Consider the following 12,563-nt stretch of genomic DNA (forward strand, 5'->3'; position numbering starts at 1 on the left):
TCTCCCTTTCTCCCACTTGGGCACTTCTGCAGTGTAAGTCTATAGTTTAGTCTGGATATCTATTCCTAAGATGAATACCCTTTCACTACCCTACAGTCACACCACAAAACCTTCCTTCTACTCCACACCTTTCTTCCTTCAGAACACTGGAAGCCTATGCTTGAGATAGCAAAATCTTGTTGAAGATGTGGACTAGGAAATAACATGCAGAAAGTGGAAGTGAGGGGAGAAATGCGGTTTGCGATAAGAGAAGGCTGGGCTCAGAGAAGCTTGACTTGCTGCTTTACAACAGGCCTACCTCAAAGTAGCTGTTAGCTCTTTTCGCTCCTGGTCTTTTCATAAAACTTACAATGCAAAGCAAGCAAATCCAAAGAGAACCTAGGAAACTCTTGGTCAGAACAGAGATGTGAACTTTATCTTTGAAAGAGAGTTCAAAAACTGGTGAAGACTTAGAGGCAGTGCCTGAAGAATAGCTCAGCCAAACTGGCAGTCTCAAATCTCACCTTTGATAGAGCTTAGCTCATCCCAGACCCACACATCTTCCTGAGCAAAAAGCATAATGTCTTGTTAATAATGAATAGCCCTGTGTCTCCTGTACTTAACACTGGAGCTTTGAGCAGATCCACAGCACTTTATAAATTATCTATTGCAGCCGATTCAGGGCCCGCTGGGAGTGTTCTTGCAGCAAGCATCTTCCTCACTTGTAATGGAATCATACCATTAATGCAATTTCAATTAGACATACATTATACTGCACCGGTGTCTAAGCAAACAGCCTGCAGGAAGCCTCCCCCAGGGACTCATATCCTAGGGAAAAGGTGTGTGAGTGGGAGAATTTCCAAGGGGTCCTACAATTGCACCAAAAAGGTGCCAAAGAAATAAACAAACCACCATGCTAGAGTAGAAGGAGGAATGTGTTTGTAAGGAAGAAAAAAGTGGTCTTCCCTTGCTGGTAGCTAATTCCAAACTTCTACCTTTTCTGATTATGAGGTGAAGAACTCTCCCATTCTTCATCCAATAACCAGTTCAAGAATAAAAAACAAACAACATTCTTATCAGCCTCTGAGGCTGTACTCATGGTCCCTGATAGGAAATCCTTTTCTTCTTTAGAAACTGCCTGACTGTCATCCATGGAACAAATATTCAGTAGTCTCTTGGTCTGGCTGGGACTCTGAGCCAGCTGGGTTCATGGAGAAGAAACAGATGCTCCATCTACATAGTTACTCTTGGAATAACAGTTCAGACTGCCAGAGAGCTGGCACCAATAGTAGGTGTCTGCGGTGGGATCTTGCCAGCTCTCGAGCCAAACAAAAACTTTGGTGTATTACAAGCAATACTACACTCCCTGGACCACAGGGTATCAAAATCTCATTTAATTCTACATCAGGATAAGTTTTTCTAGTCTGCTGCTCAGGTCACCACTATACACTGAACCTGACCTGCAAGGACCTTTTCTCTGGATGTGTTGATAACTGAGGGGAAAAATGAGAGTATGATCTCCATCAGTTTTCACTCTCCCTGCAAGACTGCCAATGAGGCATCCAATTAATGTCAGTTATGGTTGATGTTTTTCTGAGGGTGAACAGAATGAAAGATTTGCCAATTTATTTCATGCAGGGCCTACCAAGAAATATCAGACACTAATAACTACAAATCACTGCTGAGCTGAACTGGATTTGAAATGGCAATTTACAAATAAAAAACTTCCCAATCTCCTCCGCTCTCCTGCTGATCACCCTCATTAATAAATTCTGAAATTGAACTCATGTAATGATAATACTGGCCTGAAAGAAGCATTGTCATTAATTAATGCAGGGTTTTTCTCAATGATTCAGCAAAAAAACCCTCTGCTGTCTTTCTTTGTGGGTCTGGATTCACTAACCTGCCTTTCTTCTCCCATGTCTGCGGTGGCCAACACCTTGGGAACTTCCAGTTGCAAGTAAACAGTTGGTGCTTGGGCTCAAAGTCAGGTTCCTAATCATAAAGCCATTAACAAGTCATACTCTCAATAAATTGTGTCAGAGCCCTTTTGGGAGCATTCAACAGAAGTGTGTTGCAGTTCCACATGATCATGGTTAGCACCACTCTTAAATCCTGTACTCTTCTGCTGTACGAACACAAACATTTATCCCAGATTCTCAAAAAATGGGGTAAGAGGGGTGACAAAACAGACAGACTGTCTTCCCCTTAATGTTTGCTGAGGAACATTCCAGAAAGCCACAGAAAGGGATATTTTAATTTGCAGCCCACTATCTAATTTCCCCACATTGCAAATGTAGATGGCTTGCTTTCTCAGCTACTTTTCATTGACCACTTAAGAGTAACAATCCAATGGTGATGTACCACAGGAAAATATTGTCTAGTCACTCACTGCCCTCATAAAGGGCAGTCAATGCTGCCATTTGTTATACTTTTTTTGACAAGTAAGTAACCAGGGTAGACCTCCCTCACACATCTCCACAGTCATGGAAAAAAGCAGGCTACTTTCAGCTTGGCTGAAGTTGCTCCAGGCAGATTCTTGCTATCGCTAGTCATCTGGAGGCTGGCTCCCAAAAGAGAACAGCCTGGACAGATGGGGTGGCTGCTGCTCAAGGCATTGGGGACAACAGAATGCTACCACAGCATCTGAAACCTGACAGCAACTGTAGTGACCGTAGCCTTAAGAAGGGGCAGGGCATTAGATTGTGCAAAACAGCTTCCAGATCTCATGCTGCTCCAGAAATGAGTGTATATGGGAGAGCTGCAGGATATTACCTGACAGATGATGCCACCCCTTACACTTCTAGAAGATGAAATACATTTTTGACAGCTGTCAGAAACATCCAAACACACAGCAAATCACATTCTTCCTCTATTTTTGGTGACATCTTAGATATATATATTTAAGGTGTCTTCAAAACTACTTACTTCATCCTTACTATGGTTTTCTTTGAACCTTGCTAATCACTGCCTCTTCACATACAGAACAAGAATCAAAGCAGAAGACCCAATGCTTTAATAAGGCTGTTGACTGCTCTTTGTCTTTTCTAAGTGTAGATCAGATGCACATTGCTCATTTCCGTGGCTGTGAATTTTATTTCCCATTTGGACATACACAAGGAAAGAAACCTCTTTTAACCTTCCTATGCTCCACTGCAAGTAGCCCTGCAAATCCTTTCCTCAACACCAGTGCTCTGAGAGAAGTCCAAAGGAGTTGCACTTGAGTAAAATCATCTTTCAGTAATGCCCCTGCCCTGCCTCGGCATGTGCTGCTCCTCTGACAGTGCTTCCTGCTGGCCCTTAAGGGATAATTCATGTGCAAGACTCCAGATTTAATTAGAAGGCTTCCCATTTTAACACTACCAAAGGATTACAATAATTGGAAAAAAGTAGGCAAGCTGTGTGCCCTTGAGGCTTGACAAGCAGCACAGGGTGAAAGGGATACAGCCCAGGCGAGATGGAAAATTCCACTGGTTCTCAACCTCTCTGCCCTTAACCTCAAATATTTTGCAGACTCTTAATTCAGTCTGCAACCCTCCCCCAGCTAACCTCAAGGCTCAAGAAGGACTGAGGTTATCACCTCATTTCCAAAACTGCTCGTGGAGGGAAGCAGCTGGAGTTGTCCAGCTGTTCCCTCAAATAAAGGAAATGAATGAAAAGGAAGTCCTGTGAGTATGCATGAGGAGGGGAGACTTTGCAAGTGCTGAGGGCAACTGCAAAGGAGAAGGCTTCTCTGAAGGAAGTGCCTTTAGAATATTTATTCTAATGGGAGCTGCAGCAAAACAGGTTGGGAGCAATGAGATTCCCTATGGAAGCCACAGTAGGATTGTCGAGGGAGGCCTGGAGGAAGCAGCAGGGAACTGAACCCAGGAAAGAAGGCAGTGCCTCCACAGGCTGTGCTCGTAGACCAAAGCCTGTGAGCCTTGCCGGTAACTGCTCATGAAGCACTCAGATGGCCAAGACATCAGATTAGTATCCAAACAGCAAAACTGTTTCTTGGGCCAGAATACTGTAAAGTGCATGCAGAATTGAGCCAGCACCTGCTGTAAGTCCACCCGGGAGCTGGGGCGCCCTGGACTCTCATTTAAAACTTCGCATCATTGCAAATGAAAGAAAGGGAAGGGTGGTTTCAATGTGGTGCCCATCTGAATCAGAGACTAATCATTCCTTCTTCAGCTCAGCTTAGGCATTTCAGGTCCCTACAAGTTTCACTGCTATAGTTCAGAGCCCCAAAACCCCCTGTGCACAGTGCCTCAGTTCAGCCAATGCACACAGACTGACCCTGTTCTGGGACTGGCATGACCTTGTCAAAACCTAATCCCAAAGCCCTAGAGGTGAAATGCTGTTTCACGCTTCCACTGCCTCCCTGGCTGCTGAATGTTTCACGACATCTTGGATTTGGCAACAGGAGGCTTGAAACTTCTGTTTCTGATAGCTAGTGAATACACAGACTCTGTTTCAGCCCATATACAACTGTAACAAGAAGATGGGAGAGAGCTGGCACGAGTGTCTCTGAAGCACAGAGAAAGATACAGTCTTCCTTGCTTCGAACAACTTATAAAGCAGCTGACTGCACAATTCTCCAGGACCGACAGATTAAAGTGGCATTGGAATGGCTTGAAATTTTTTCAGGAAAGCTTTAGAGATTCACAGAAAAATAATATTTTTCTCCATCCAAAATTCTTTCAGTTTTCCCTGGCTATAGATGCTTATCTCATTTTTGCCTTAACACACAATGTTTCTCTTCGAAGCAAGTTTATAACACAGGAACCTTGCACAAGAAAAATCCTAAATTATAATTCAGAGACATTGCATATAGACTGGATTCCAGTGAGAGTGCATTGCTCCAAAAGGAAGGAATAGAATAGTTAGCCTTTCCTAAGGACAATGTGAATCTGAGTTCTACTGGCTAAAAAAGACAGGGAGGAGTCCCTTTAACAAAAATGTGGATAGATTTCCTAATTCTAGAAAACAGAAAGAACAACTTAAAAAACTACAGCTAAAACTTACTGGCATAGTGGCAGTCTCACAGACTTAAAGTGACCCAGAGAAGTTGATCAAGCTTTCAACATCCCACAAGAGTCACTCAAAACCCTATGTAGCATGTGGTGGTAAAGACTGGGATGGAAGAAATTTGCCTGATGTCTACTTGGGCAGGTTATGCCATACAGATCTATGTCTTGTAATGATGATCTCTAAATTCGTTGAGAGGTTCACTATCTTTGAAAATTCCAGTACGCGTGAAAGAGAAAAGATTTAGTGAGGAACAACTAGAGTGTTTCCCTCAGAAATCAATGGTCTATCATTAAATGGAAAACTCCCCACTTAAGCATAAGGTTTTATATTTCTTCTTAAGTAGGACTAAGTTGTAGGATCTCTTCAAGCACGCCTACCACCTAGAAATGGTGGCTATATCTGCATGTAATTGATTTGCAGCAAGCCAGTGATCTTCCATCCCTATTAGAGCCCCCCAGCAGCCTGCAATCTGCCTGACTGGTGCTTTCTCGAAGGTACTGGGAAGAGGCTGCAACATGTTCTCCAGAACAGCTGTCTCTGCACCAGAGCCCCTCCTGGCCTGATCAGTATTTAGTCAGGGAGCCTGGTCTGGGGATAATGCTAGACTGCCCCTTAAAATGCAGTAACTCTGCTTCCACATACAAGAAACTTTGGTGAATGGCAAAATAATCCCATCTATGTATTGAGTGGTTACTGGAAAAGGACTGAGATGCCAGTAGGGTTAGCTCACTCCGCTCACCACAGACTAATGATGTGCAGAGAACTCTTTCCTACAAAAGCTTGGACCTGCAAGCAAACATCTCATCTCTGAGATTCTCCTTTACCAAGTAAATCTTCATCAGGAGATGCAGGAGGAAGACGCATCATGTGTGAGACACATGCAAGGCTTTGCTGCTGGAATTTGGGATTGCTGCAGAATCTCATACTGAAATGCACATGCCCAGCCCTTGTCAAACCATCACCACATCCTCCTCACAAACTGGATTAGTTATGGGTTTCATTCCTAACCTTCCTGGAAATGTCAGAACTGCTAGTCCACCTTTTCTGACTTGCTAACAAATTGCAGGTGTTTTTCTATGTATTCAGGAAGATTAAAATCCCTAAAATTGCCCCTTTCATGCCCTCCCACTTCCACCCCAGCACACTAATACAGACTCAGAAATATTCTCAGAAAATCCCGTTACTAGTTATTGTCATTTTATCCTACTGTTGGTGACCCTGACAGATAGAAATCTGAGACAACACAGCCTACATAACAGTATAGACTACAGCCCATTCTTTAAGCTTCATGAAGCCCTATTTCTCTACAGCAAGGGAGCAACTTTTGATGGTATGCCAAGTAGTGACTGGAGCTGGTTGGAATTTTTCATTCAAAGCTGTTTTTAGCCTGGTTGACTAAGGAAACAAGGCATAAGAAACCCAGTTCTCCTTTTGTCCCTTTACCATCCCAGCAAAACTTGGAGTCTGCCAGCCAGTTTAAACCAAACGGAAGAGGGGTTTCTAGCCCCAAATTATGCAGCTTGTACAAGTTCAGAAAAAATCAGTGGCTGGTATAGGAGAGAAAACCTTTCAAGTGCATCCATCTTGTGATGAAGTAAAACTGCAGTGTGAGCTTGGGACTTAGCAGATACCAGATACTCCATGGGAGATAATATTGTTATAAATGCTCCCACTGTGAGAAAATCTTTGAAAGCTGCTTACATTTTATCATACATCAGAGAACCCTGTCAATCTTGAGAGAACTGCAGAAAGCCCCACATCACCAGTCCAATGTGGCAATTAGTTTGTTTCATTAATTTGCTTTTCAGAGCTGTAATGTTAACTGAAAACAGATTTTCACAGAATTATGTATTTTTAGCAATGGTTTTTATGAGGTATGACTGATGTTAGGCTATTAGGGAAGCATGTAAGCATCTTTATTTGAAAAAACCAAGCAATTTCACACAATCAGACCTGAGACTGGGACCTAGGCATCCTGGCTTCTACCCCTTCAGTACTCTGCACTGTCCTGCTGCCTGTTGGTGACCAGCCTGCTCTCCTTTACAGCTAAAGCTGTTTACAGCAGATTGCTTTTTACACACACACTTATTTTCACCAAGCAAAACAGGGCATGTGGGTGCTATTGCCTTGAGGATCATAGTTCTACTGAAAACATTAAGAATATGAGATCAGTTCAGTTGGAAACCAACACCATGAACAGGCTGAAAATGCTGATAGTTTCAGCTTCCAGCTGGCTTTGACACCTACAGGTACAATCTATAGGTGATACACCTGCTTCTGACCTCACCTGTACTCATATCCCAGCATACAACCATTGCACAACATACAACCACTGCTGTGCCCAGTCCCAGGTGCACTCCAGACCTGTAGCCCCAGTTTGCTCTGGGCTTGCTGCTGTTTTTGTAAATAGCTTCTAGGTTAATCTTTGTACAGAGGACTGCACCACTCTAGCTTTAGAGTGTGAAGACTTGCCTAACAGTCTCCAAAGGAAATTTCAGGATGTTCCTGACGTCACAAGGTGCAGTTCATGATACAAAGCTGTCAATTTATAGGTTAGTGCTGGAGCTGTGCCTGCCTCATGATTCATTTCTAGTCCGTGCAGATTCTAGAAGTTGAACTTTTCTGCCTTCCACTCCTTGATTTTCCTTCTCTCTCCTTCTTGGCCTGTATAGAGATAGGCCAGTTTATGAACTGCCCCATTGTAAACTATCCCCTGAGGAAGCTGGAGTGAGACAAATAGCCTCCTCTTTAGGAACAACCCCTGTGTTACAGAGGTTTGTAATATACACAAAGACTGTGTAAGACCACTTCTTCAGGTGTCTCTGTCAAAGGGGAGGGCTTTCACTTGATGTGCTTTTTCCTTCTTGTTATCATCTTTACTCTGGACAGCTTTTTCTTTCATGCAAGTTGTTGAGCCCCCAACAGAAACCTATTCATGTAACAGAAAGAAAATTACTCCATACATGTAATGTTGCCCTTTCATCCATCAAAGAAAAGACAAAGCATGAGGAGGATGGGGCATTTGTCTAGGGAAACCCTGGCAGGAGCGGTCAAGCTGTAACCATCTCCCTTTCAAGCTTTTCTGTTCTTAACATCTATCAGTATCAAGCTGCTCTGGGTCTCTGACCTATATCCATTACCCTTTCCTAATACGGAATCTACCTAGCAGAAGAGGATATTCAAAACACCAGAAGAGGTGCACACTTTGGAGCCACATATAAGAAAAGGATCATCGGACCCCATCCTAAGAGAGGACTATCCTCCCAACTCCAGCAACTGCTGCATCTCCAGTAAAAAATAGAGACCAATCAGCAGGGACATAGTGCCACACTTCAACTTGCTTTGCCAGTTACCCTTACCACGGGTGTTAAAGGCAAGGAATACCCACCCACAGAAAGGAAAAAAGGAAAAGGGAGAGAAATAAAACCTTACTTGGACTACCTGAAAGTAATTTTACATGTGGAGAGTTCGTTAATTTTATAGAATGCAAAAGAAGGGACCAGATGACAACTGAGATACTCCAAGAGGTTGACCAATTGCCAGAGAAAAAGTCTCTCAGGAGAGAGACTGAGCAGTTTGGTTCTTAGACAAGCCACACAACACACACAAAGAGGGGGAGACAGAGGGAGATCAGTCCCTTGCCCTGTTGTGGATGAGCTCATGCTGGCTGTGCTGGCAGTCCCAATCCCTCCCACCTGGAAATAGTAGCTATATTCCATGGATTATCACTTTGTTCAAATTGTCATGCTCTTTTCAGCTGGATGGAGGATCTAGTTCTCACACACTTTTGAGTCAACTTTGTCTTCCTTATTGTGCAGCTTGCAGTAAGAAAAGGAGATAGTCAGGCTCTTGTGGTGAAGGGATAGGAGAGGGAGATTTCTGCCTTTCAGTCAGTGCAGTTAACACTCAAGCACCACCCTTGTGCATTGCTTGCAACTCTCTGCAGCCTCTGTAGGACAGAGCACTCCAAGCTTTGACATGATAAGTGAGAGTAAATACTGCAATAATTCACATGCTTCCCTTCCCCCACCCTGACCTTAATGGAAACCACATGAGGAACACAAGACACAGGGGAAGATCACTGGGAAAGGCAAAGCTATGCAAACAATTAGCCTCTGAGCTGATGGCATTAAAGCCTGGCAGCTGCTTCACACCTCTCTCCTGCCAGGGAGCCACCCTGTCTCCAGCCTCTCAAAAGCACAAGCTGCACATTCTGTCACTGATCTGGTGCTGGCAAGAAGTGAGGACAGAGAGGACCAGTCAGAGAGGCAGAAGGGGCAGCTTGGCCCTCCTGCTCTCAACCTTTCCCTGCTAGGTGGAATCTGCTACCTGCACATCTCCAGTGGGATACTGTTATTACTGTCGCTAGACTCAAGCAGACATAATCATTTGCTTCTGACCCAAAAACACAAACAAAATAACTTCTTCAAACTTTCCAAAACAATAGAACTTTAAACACTGACCAAGCCTGAAGCATTTCAGTCAGAAAGCAGATGTTTTCAAAGCTCTGAACATACATCAAAATAGGACTTAAAGACCTGAAGAAGTATGTAACTACCTTTACAAAGCTATCAATGCTCAAAAGGGAATTAACGTCCCTAAGAAGAGATATTCCACAGGGTGAAGCTGACCTACAATGATGAATATGATTCTCTAAAGACTGTGTACTAAGTGACCAAAGCAGTGATTGACTCTTGTAGAATTAACTGGGTTACCACAGCTCATTGAAGAAAGGCTGTCACCACCTTAAACAGTCTCTAACATACCGTCTTCTCACACACTTTGCCATTCATACAGTTTTCAAGGGAAGGTGGTGTAAGGAGTTAAGTCACAGCAGAGTACGGGAAAACTTGTGTATGTGGGTGCGCGTATGTGTACGCATGTGTATGAGCACACGTGCCATATGGCTGATCTTCCCACTACCTTTTTATTGCATTCTGTGGATTATTGACCTCAAATGACATTCTTGGTGGGTTCTCTCACTCAATAACATGAAGGAGCTCACACACCTTCTCTGGAATCTCCATGAATTATGGAGGAAAGATGTTTTATTGTTAGTGTTATGCTCTGTGTCCTGTGGCTTCAAAGCTTGGTTCACAGCCTAACCACTGCCTTCCTGTATGCCATACAGCATGAGAAACACCTAACCATGCTTTCCTTTAAATTCTCTCTCTAAAACAGAAATAATATCATACACTTAAAAACTATTGCCTGCACCTCCTGAAAGCTTTGAAATCCACAAAATGAAGCACAGGGAAAAAATAAATTTTTAGGTAATTATGAAGGGCCAATTGATTATGATGATGATGCCAAAAGAAAGAGGAAAGAGTAAGAGTCAATTTGGAAAAAATATTGTAGGGTGAAGAAAATTTGAATTTTATTAACTGAAGCCCATTTATTCAAGGAACCTTGGAACTGAAGCAACACTAGAAACAAGAAAGATGATTCTGTATCGATCATGGGATTCATTATAATTTTTCAGTGTATGCATTTGAAAGATGCGATGTCTAAAGAAGTGCTCCCTAATGTATAAAATCCACTAGCTGCCACTCTCAATTAAATGTAGTTAATGAGATCTCTGCTCACCCTATAGAGAAGAAAGCGGTGTCTCCATAGTTCATTGAAAATGGAGTTAAATCATGGCTGGGATTTTAATTGGTTATTGTGGATATCACCAGGACATGTCTCCTATGGTTTATCTGGTGTATATGAGGTTCATAAAATCCAATAAAGCATTTGAACAAAATCCAATAGATGCCTGAGGTTCTGGGCTTTAATACCAGAACACAAAGCAGACATACACAGAAATGGCATTGACAGGGTAGCCCTTGCTGGTCTGTACATGTCAAAGGAGAAGCAGCCTTTCAGAGCTGCATCCCCCTCCCCTAGATGTAGCAGGGCATGGTTTTATCCCATGTCAAACAGGTGCAAGAGAAACAGGTTAGAGCTGTCATGCTCTATCATGTGCCAGAAGGAGGACATGTCTTCTGGGAGCTGCCAAGGGGCAATCATTTGCTTTTTCTTTTGGGGACTCATGGGAGACAAATTACCTGAAAGAAGGACAGGGCTGTTGAGGTGGTTCTAGCAACTGGAGGTTGCAAAGGATGACTGCTGGTGGTGACAATTAGGACTATGTTGTTTCCTACAGTTTTCTAGTCAGAGATTCTCATGGTCTGATTTTAAATGAACAAGTTCACCCCTCACCTCTCTGTGGGACATTTTTTCCATAAGGTGACAGAATGGTAGGTGGTCTCTGCTGACACTCCACTTTTATGCTTGGGCACCAGTTTATCCCCAGAAACATATTGACCTCTTTCAGCAGCTTGCTGAGAGCTCCCTTCTCTTCTGGAACGGGTGCAGGAAGAAAGCTGAAGTGGGGGATCCCTGCCTGACTTTGCTCAAAAATTTATTTTTCTCCTGGTCACCAGTTAAGAGGGAACAAAAACAAAACAAAAAAAGCTGACATTGCAAATTCAGCACATTTTTTGCATCTCAAAGGGTCTAAAAATACTCTGAAATTATTGAGCTGAAAATCACAGTTATAATAAAGTGGAAATGATCCCATCAGGCAAGACAGGCCAGCTGTATCATTACTGTTGCTGGGCTGAATCCTCAGAGAGGCCATTACACCATCAGCTGAGCAATTACAAAGACTCTAACTGCACTCCCTGCAATAACCATCCTTAAGTGGGCACTGGCCTAACAGATTTTGCAGCAGCCAGACAAAAAGCTGAGCTGAGCGGTTGGGAAGGGGGGCAGGGTGAAGATTAGATGCTTTGTGGCAATAAACTGAGTGCTACTGTATATTGAGTATTAGCAATGCTCACTCACCTGTTTCTTGCACCGATTTCCTATGGATCCTTGTATTTGGGGTTCTCAAAACACAGCTTTGATCTACGTGGGACAGCAGCCCACAAGCTCCCTCTTTATGTGATTCTTACAAGCTTCCGAACTTTCTGGCTGTGGCCTGAGGCTCCAGAGGCTGCAAGTTCCTAGAGAGCTCTACTGACTCAGGACAAAGAAGCTAGCTGCTGCCACATTAGCTAGCAGCAGCTTGTTAGCTGGTCAGGCTAACCAGCTAAAGCAGGAACCACAAGTTCCAGATGGCAGCAGTAGCCACAGCACATTTCATCCTGCTGTAACTGAAAGGAGCTTTCACTGTGATTATAATGCTCAGTTGTGTCTCCTTACACCAAAGTTAAGTTTGGCCCTTTCCTTTTTCTGTGTTGCCCTCTCTATTTTTTCTCCTGTTCTCCATTGCCGCTGGTACAAATCTTATTTGCAGCTCCTGTTAAGAGATCTACTGTCACATCAGCTTCATACCTCATCTGAAAACACCTCTTTCCTTTCTCTCGAGTTTGTGGGCTGGTTCTGTCCTGCAACGCCATTCGGCTGCACGGCGGTAGATTGCACTTTCTGGGATTACTCTGTTTTACTTGGCACAGAGGGGGCTGCTGTGCAGCAAGGGGAGGGCAGGGGAAGAGAGCTGCTGATTCACTGCAGCTGTTTAAACAATCCAATCAACTCATCCTCTCCTTTCCTTCCGAAAGGCCCACTCAGCATTTCAA

The 12,563-nt window shown here is 43.5% G+C and overlaps 1 protein-coding gene across 1 annotated transcript in view; it reads right to left on the reverse strand.

Moving 5' to 3' along the window:
- TSPAN18 (tetraspanin 18) overlaps nucleotides 1–11,846 on the reverse strand; it is a 166,803-nt gene extending 154,957 nt beyond the window's left edge. The window contains exon 1 of the mRNA XM_055715442.1: nucleotides 11,827–11,846. The gene's annotated coding sequence lies outside the window, so the exon portion shown is untranslated. The remainder of the gene's footprint in view (nucleotides 1–11,826) is intronic.
- Nucleotides 11,847–12,563: the final 717 nt, after the last annotated feature.

This window comes from Falco cherrug, chromosome 7, assembly GCF_023634085.1.
Source record: "Falco cherrug isolate bFalChe1 chromosome 7, bFalChe1.pri, whole genome shotgun sequence".
Taxonomy (NCBI): Eukaryota; Metazoa; Chordata; class Aves; order Falconiformes; family Falconidae; genus Falco; species Falco cherrug.